The sequence below is a fragment of the Choloepus didactylus genome, chromosome 10 (assembly GCF_015220235.1).
Source record: "Choloepus didactylus isolate mChoDid1 chromosome 10, mChoDid1.pri, whole genome shotgun sequence".
Classification (NCBI taxonomy): domain Eukaryota; kingdom Metazoa; phylum Chordata; class Mammalia; order Pilosa; family Megalonychidae; genus Choloepus; species Choloepus didactylus.
The window spans coordinates 78,705,833-78,713,319 of NC_051316.1; the positions used below are offsets into that span (position 1 = coordinate 78,705,833).

At 39.6% G+C, this 7,487-nt stretch overlaps 1 pseudogene; it reads left to right on the forward strand.

Annotated features, from left to right (window-relative positions):
- The first annotated feature begins 3,384 nt into the window (after positions 1 to 3,384).
- Positions 3,385 to 5,746, forward strand: LOC119505574 (annotated as a pseudogene).
- The last annotated feature ends 1,741 nt before the right edge of the window (positions 5,747 to 7,487 follow it).

Here is a 7,487-nt window from a genome sequence, read left to right on the forward strand (position 1 = left end):
AATTGATACAAACTCTCAGAGCAAGAGAATAAAAACCATGCATTGTTGAACTCTTACATGGCTGGCATGCTTTCCTGTTGGCACTCCGTGCCTTTTACAGGATGAAACCAAGGATAGCCTAGGTATAATCATTCAAAAAACTTAATGCAACAGAAATGTAGCACAGTTGCTTAGTACAAGCTTCCCACTGCCCAAAGGCCTGAATTGGATTTTGGATAGTTGAAATTCTTACTCTCACTTTAATTCCCAAAGAATACACTGTTATTCCATGTGTATGTTTCAACCTAAATCATGTTGGTATGGATTATCAATTTGCTTGCAAAACCCTGGTTGAGAAGACTTTTATATAAAAAGAATCATATGGAAATTAATGTCTACTTTTTGTGCCAGCTAGTGCTTATAATTTGATTTGAGCCCTAAGTATGTGCCCTGCTGTTATTTTTTCTTCAGCAGTTGAACATTGAATTCAAAGATTCTTTTTGTTTTAAGAAGTACTAAGCAAAAACAAGCAATTAAAAGGGGAATGGGTGTGCTAGTGTTTGAATATGCTCTATCTCATTGCTCTAATTCTGTGCCTCTATGCATTATTAAAATTTGGATGCATGCAATGTCAGCATGGAAATCGGTCCTCACAGATAAACTGAAGTTTTTCAGAAAACACTCACAAAATCAATAAATGTAACAAACAACTTTACATTTGTTAATAATAAGCAGCACAGAAAATAGGCTAATATTAGAAAATGGTTAAATCCTCAACTTCAAGGATGGTTATATAAATGAACACTGTCAATGTTCATAACTTAAACCTGGGTACTCAGTCAAAGTAATGCTTGGGAAGCATTTTACTAAAATTGAGCTAAATTGTCAAAAAAAAAAAAAAAAAAAAAACAACAACCTGTGGGATACAGCAAAGGTGGTGCTGAGAGGGAAATTTACAGCTCTAAATGTATATATCAAAAAGCAAGAAAGAGCTAAAACCAAAGACTTACTAGAACAATTGAAGAGGCTAGAAAATAATCAGCCAATTAACCATAAAGCAAGTAGAAGAAAAGAAATTACAAAGATTAAAGCAGAAATAAATGAGCTGGAGACCAAAAAAAAAAAAAAAAAAAAAAATAGAGAATAAATGAAACCAAAAGTTGGTTCTTTGAGAAATTCAACAAGATTGACAGACCTTTAGCTAGACTGACAAAGTCAGAAAGAGAGAAGACCCAAATAAACAGAATCAGAAATGAAAAGTGGATAATTACTATGGATTCCAAAGAAATAAAAGAAAACATAAGAGGATACTAAGACAACTGTATGCCAACAAGCTAGACAATTTAGAGGAAATGGACAATTTCCTGGAAACACATGAACAGCCTAGACTGACCCAGGAAGAAATAGAACACCTCAACAAACCAATCACAAGCAAAGAGATCCAATCAGTCATCAAAAATCTACCTACGAATAAAAGCCCAGAGCCAGATGGCTTCACAGGGGAATTTTACCAAACTTTCCAAAAAGAATGACACAATTCTTGCTCAAACTCTTTCAAAAAATTGAAGAAGATGAAACACTACCTAACTCATTCTAGGAAGCTAATATCACTCTGATACCAAAACCAGATAAAGATACTACAAAAAAGGAAAACTATAGGCCAATGTCCCTAGTGAATATAGATGCAAAAACCCTAAACAAAATACTTCCAAACCGAATCCAAAGGTACATTAAAAGAATTATTATACACCATGACCAAGTGGGGTTCATTCCTGGCATGCAAGGGAAATTCAACATAAGAAAATCAATTAATGTAATTCAACACATCAACAAATCAAAAGGGAAAAATCAAATGATCATTTTGATAAATGCTGTAAAAGCATTTGACAAAATTCAATGCCCCTTTTTGATAAAAAACACTTCAAAAGGTAGGAATTGAGGGAAACTTCCTCAACATGATGAAGAGCATATATGAAAAACCCACAGGCAGCATAGTACTCAATGGTGACAGGCTGCAAGTCTTCTTCTTATGATCAGGAATGAGACAAGGATGCTGACCGTCACCTCTCTTATTCAACATTGTGCTAGAAGTTCTAGCCAGAGCAATTCCCAAGACAAAGAAATAAAAGGTATTCAAACTGGAAAGGAAGAAGTAAAACTGTCATTATTTGCAGATATGATCTTATATTTGGAAAATACTGAGAATTCAATTACAAAGCTACTTCAACTAATAAAAATAAAATCAGCAGAGTGGAGGATATAAGATTAATGCACATAAGTCAGTAATGTTCCTATACAACAGAAATTACCTAACTGAAGAGACACTCAAGAAAAAGACTCTATTCACAAGAACAACTAAAAACATCAAGTACCTAGGAATAAATTTAACCAAGGACGTAAAAGACCTCTAAACAGAAAATTACAAAATTTTCCTAAAAGAAATTTAAAAGACCTAAATAGGTAGAAAAATATTCTATGCTCATGAATAGGAAGATTAAACATCATTAAGATGCCAATTCTACCCAAACTGATCTACAGATTCAGTGCAATTCCAATAAAAATTCCAATAACCTACTTTGGAGACTTGAAAAAATTAGTAATCAAATTTATTTGGAAGGGAAAGGGGCCTTGAATTACCAAAAACATCCTAAAAATGAAGAACAAAGTGGGAGGACTTACACTTCCAGACTTTCAAGATTACTATAAAGCTACAGTGGTCAAAACAGCATGGCATTGGCACAAAGATAGACATATTGATCAATGGAATGAGTTTGGAGTTTGGAAATAGATCCCCAGATGTATGGTCGACTGATTTTTGATAAGGCTCCAAAATCCACAGAACTGGGACAGAACAGTCTCTTCAACAAATTGGGCTGGGAGAAGTGGATAGTCATATCCAAAAGAATGAAAGAGGATCCCTACCTCACACCCTTTACAAAAATTAACTCAAAGTGGATCAAAGACCTCATTATAAGAGCACAATAAAACTCTTAGAAGATAATATAGGAAAACATCTTCAGGATTTATTAATAGAAGGTAGCTTCTTAGACCTTACACCCAAACCACAAGCAATGAAAGAAAAAATAGATAAATGGAAACTCCTCAAACTTAAAAGCTTCTGTGCCTCAAAATACTTTGCCAAAAAGGTGAAGAGGCAGCCAACTCAATGGAAGAAAATATTTGGAAGCCGTATATCTGATAACAGACTGATATCCTGCATATATAAAGAAATCCTACACCTCAATAACAATAGTACAAACAGCCCAATTATAAAATGGGCAAAAGATATGAAAAAGTATTTTTCTGAAGAGGAAATACAAATAGCTAAAAAAACACATGAGAAAACCCTGATGCCAGTTCTTCACTGCTGGTGTGTTCTTTGCTCTGCTAATTGACCCCAAGTGGATGCATCACGGGATGAAAAATGAACCTGAGCCAAGTAGTGATGGAGCAGCTGACATCACCCTCTGTGAGAAATGCCTTGCCAGCCTCAGGAAGTCACCTGGGATTGGCAGCCTCACCCCTCACAATGCCATCTCTACCCTAGGCCTGCCAGTGGCAATTCAAAACTTCAGTCCCTCCTTAAGCTCTCTGCCTTTGGCTTTGTCTCTGATGCTCCCAATGGGTATTGGGGATCAAGGGGTGATGTGTGGGTTACCTGAAAGAAACTATACCCTGCCTCCCCACCTTACCCTCACCTGGAGAGTAGTTACTTCAGAACCATTCTACTTGGTATTTTATCTTATTTAGCTGACAGACCATGTCCTCAGTTTATCTACCCCAACTCTATAAATTTTGACGGTAGTACAGTGTTATCTATCACCAGTAACCCTTCAGCACTAGGCCCCTGTCAGTCCAATGGAAATGTTGGATTAGAACTCGGAATTGTTTCAATAGACTCTCACTCTGTGAACACACAAGGTGCCCAAAGTCTTCACCCCAGTGATGGTGCACTGGACACAACAATCACTATGGAGAACATTTCTAGGGTTACCAGTCCAATCTCTACAGATAGGAAGGCAGAGGAGCTTGCAATGGATGGTGTTGCAGGTGAGCATTCCCATATTCCAAATGCTCCAGAAGTCATGAATCTGTCTGTGGATTCTGTAAGCAACAGCTTTCCAGCAGACACTGTAGGATATGGTGGTATGATACCCATTTATGGGAATGGCCTGGAGCTCCCTGTGGACATGGAGACAAACCACACTGCAAGTCAAGTCCACGGGATATCTGATAGTGCCCTCAGTGACTCCAACCACACCATGGCCATGAGCACCAACTCTGTAAGTGTGGCACTCTCTACCTCACACAACCTCACCTCCCTAGAATCTGTTTGTCTCCACGATGTTGGCCTCAGCCTAGAAACTATGGCTATCTCCTCCATCACCCAGGAGGTTGCTATGGGGCAGGTCATGTAGATGTATCTTCAGACAGTATTTCTTTTGTACCACCTTCACTGCAAATTGAAAACTCCATTTCAAACAACCTTGTTTACAATTTCATGCACCCTCTGTGACTAAGTCTAGCCCTCAGACTGCCCTGATCATGGACCAGTGACTTTTGTTCCTGACACTCCAACAGAGAGCTGAGTGAGGCTTTCTCTCCCAAAGCAGCTTGTGCCCTGCCAGTCAATTGTGGGAGCAGAACTTGGTGTGTGAGCTGGAGAAACCATTCCTGTGCCAACTTGCTTTGGGCCTCTCATCAGCCAACAGAGTCACTCCATGGAAGTAGCAGATTGAACAGACAAGGCAGCTAACCATATCTGGAAGATTTACCACAATGGTGTCCTAGAGTTCTGCATCATTACAGCTGATGAAATGAATGTATTTGGATGATGTTTGTGTGCAAAACCAGGAACTGGAAAGAGCAGAATTTGGTGGCTTATCCTCATGATGGGAAAATCTACTTCTTTACTTCATAAGATGTCCCTCCTGAAAATGAATTGCTTTTTTATTACAGCAGGGATTATACTCATCAGACTGGTGTTCCTGAATACTCAGACGTGCGCCTCTGCAACTGTGGCAAGGGGTGCAATTCCTATACAGAGTTCAAAGCCCATCTGACCAGCCACATCCATAACTGTCTTCCTAGCCAGGGTCACAGCAGTAGCCATGAGCTAAGCCACGGCAAAGAAAGGAAGTAGAAGTGCTCAATTTGCTCCCAAACTTTTATCTCTCCTTCCAAACTTCATGTGCACCTTATGGATCACATGGGCATGAAGCCCCACAAGTGTGACTCCCGTAGCAAGCTTTTCAGTGACCTTGGCAACCTGCAGACTCACCTCAAGATGCATACTGGTCAGAAGAACTGTAGATGCACTTTGTGTGGCAAGTCGTTTGCCCAGAAGGCTCATCTGAAGTCCCACATGGTTATCCACACAGGCAAGAAGAATCTCAAGTGTGATTACTGTGACAGGTTGTTTATGTGGAGGCAGGACCTCAAGCAACATGTGCTCATTCACACACAAGAATGTCAGATCGCATGTCCCAAGTATGATAAGCTGTTGTTGAGAACAAACCACTTAAAGAAACATCCCAATTCTCATGAAGGAAAAAGGGATTATGTCTGTGAAAAATGTACAAAGGCTTATCTAACCAAGTACCACCTCATTCACCACCTGAAAACCTGCAAAGGGCCTGCCTCCAGTTCGTCAGCTCAGGAGCAGGAGGAGGAGGAGGAATAATTAGTAGATTCTGTGGGGACAGAGGACTGTAGGATTAACAGTGCTGTGTACTCAGCCGAGGAGTCTCTCTCTGCTTATAAATAAGAGGAAAAGAAAAACTATTTTGGATAGAAAATGCAAAAGGAAAAAACACAGATAACCAGTTATCCACTACAATGGTTTTTATATAAAATGATTGTTTATTTCCTTCCATCCAATAGTCAAAATAGACTAAATGGAATGGATAAAGCACTTATAGAAAAATTATCCTAATGAAAATGCTTAAACAGATGGAGAAAAGAGATCATGTTTCCTAGTTTTAAGTGATGCTTGAGGAGGATGGCAGCAGCTTTTGAGGTCTATTCCTATTTGCATGATAGTCTAGGAGATGAATTTATACCTGAGTCAAAGCTGGCTTCTCTCTAAACAACTAAATCAGATTTATTTTGAATTCCTGCATTATGCCATTCTCCTCTCAGCACTATGACTTCATGCTGTAATCTTGGTCCTTGCCTCACAACCATCCTAGTTGCTGATTATGCTCGGGGTGTTTTATTTTATGCAGTGTACTGTAACTTACATTCATGCCAGAATGGGTTGGAACACAGCTGTGTAAGCTTCCTCCTTTGACTGCAGCTAACAAGTTAAAAGCAGCTCGGGTTTTACCCTCTCCTGGCTACTGAGCTTGACTACAGTTCATTCTGTCACCAAAGCTCATTGGAGTTTTATGGTAGATCTTTCTTCCCAGATTTCCAGCAGGCAACTGGAAGGCAAATCAAAAAAGAGCAGCCAGGCATTGGGCAGTGATAGAAGAAAAGGCGAGACACCTGGGCCATTGCCCAAGGTACTAGCTTCGAAGGAACAGTGAGTCACTTGTTTATTGTTGCTTGGAAAATTTGATAGGTTTAGACATGTCCCTGCCCCCAGTAAAGCCCCCATTCTCTCAGACAAAAGGGATCTGGAGTTAGATGTACAGAGCCCAAATAATGCCTAATGAATTATCTCCTGACAACAGACAGGTACATGTGAGTCCACAACAGAGCAGCACCCCAGTCCATAGAAGGGAAGGAAGAGAATGGTTTAATATTATCATTTGGCTTAATCTATGAAAAGTATCAAGACATCACTGAAATGTTGCCCACTTTCAGGGCAATAGATGACTCTGGACACATTGGTATATTTGCAAGTTTAGGTCCCCCCAGTTGTCTCTACAGTGGTGGATCTCACCAGTTAAGCATGGTGGGTGTCAAATGATTCAGAAGGTAAAGGCATAATAGGTCACCACCTGGGACTTTTCCAGGGTCCTAGTTAATCCATCCACCCACCTGGTCTTTGTGTCTCTCATGCATATCCCACTTTCAGCAAGAAGCAGACACATCCTTAAGTTGGCAGGGCTGATGGAGCATGCTCCCCTGCTGTAAGGCACAATCTCTGGTCAGGAGCAGAGAGGACTCGAGTGGAAAGGTTTTGCTACTAATGTATTTATGGAATGAATGTATTTCATTCAAATCTGTATTCCTCTAAGAAGGATTAGAATAAGAACATTTTTAAATTAAAAAAAAAAAAAGACCCACAATGAGATACTATCTCACACCAATAAGAATGGCTGCCATTCAACAAATAGGAAACCATAAATGCTGGAGAGGATGTGGAGAAATTGGAACTCTTATTCATTGCTGGTGGGAATGTATAATGGTACAGCTGCTGTGGAAGATAGTTTGGTGGTTTCTCAGAAAACTAGATATTGAATTACCCCATAATCCGGCAATTTGAAAGCAGTGATATGAACAGACATTTGTCACCAATGTTCATAGCAGCATTGTTCACAACTGCCAAGAGGTGGGAA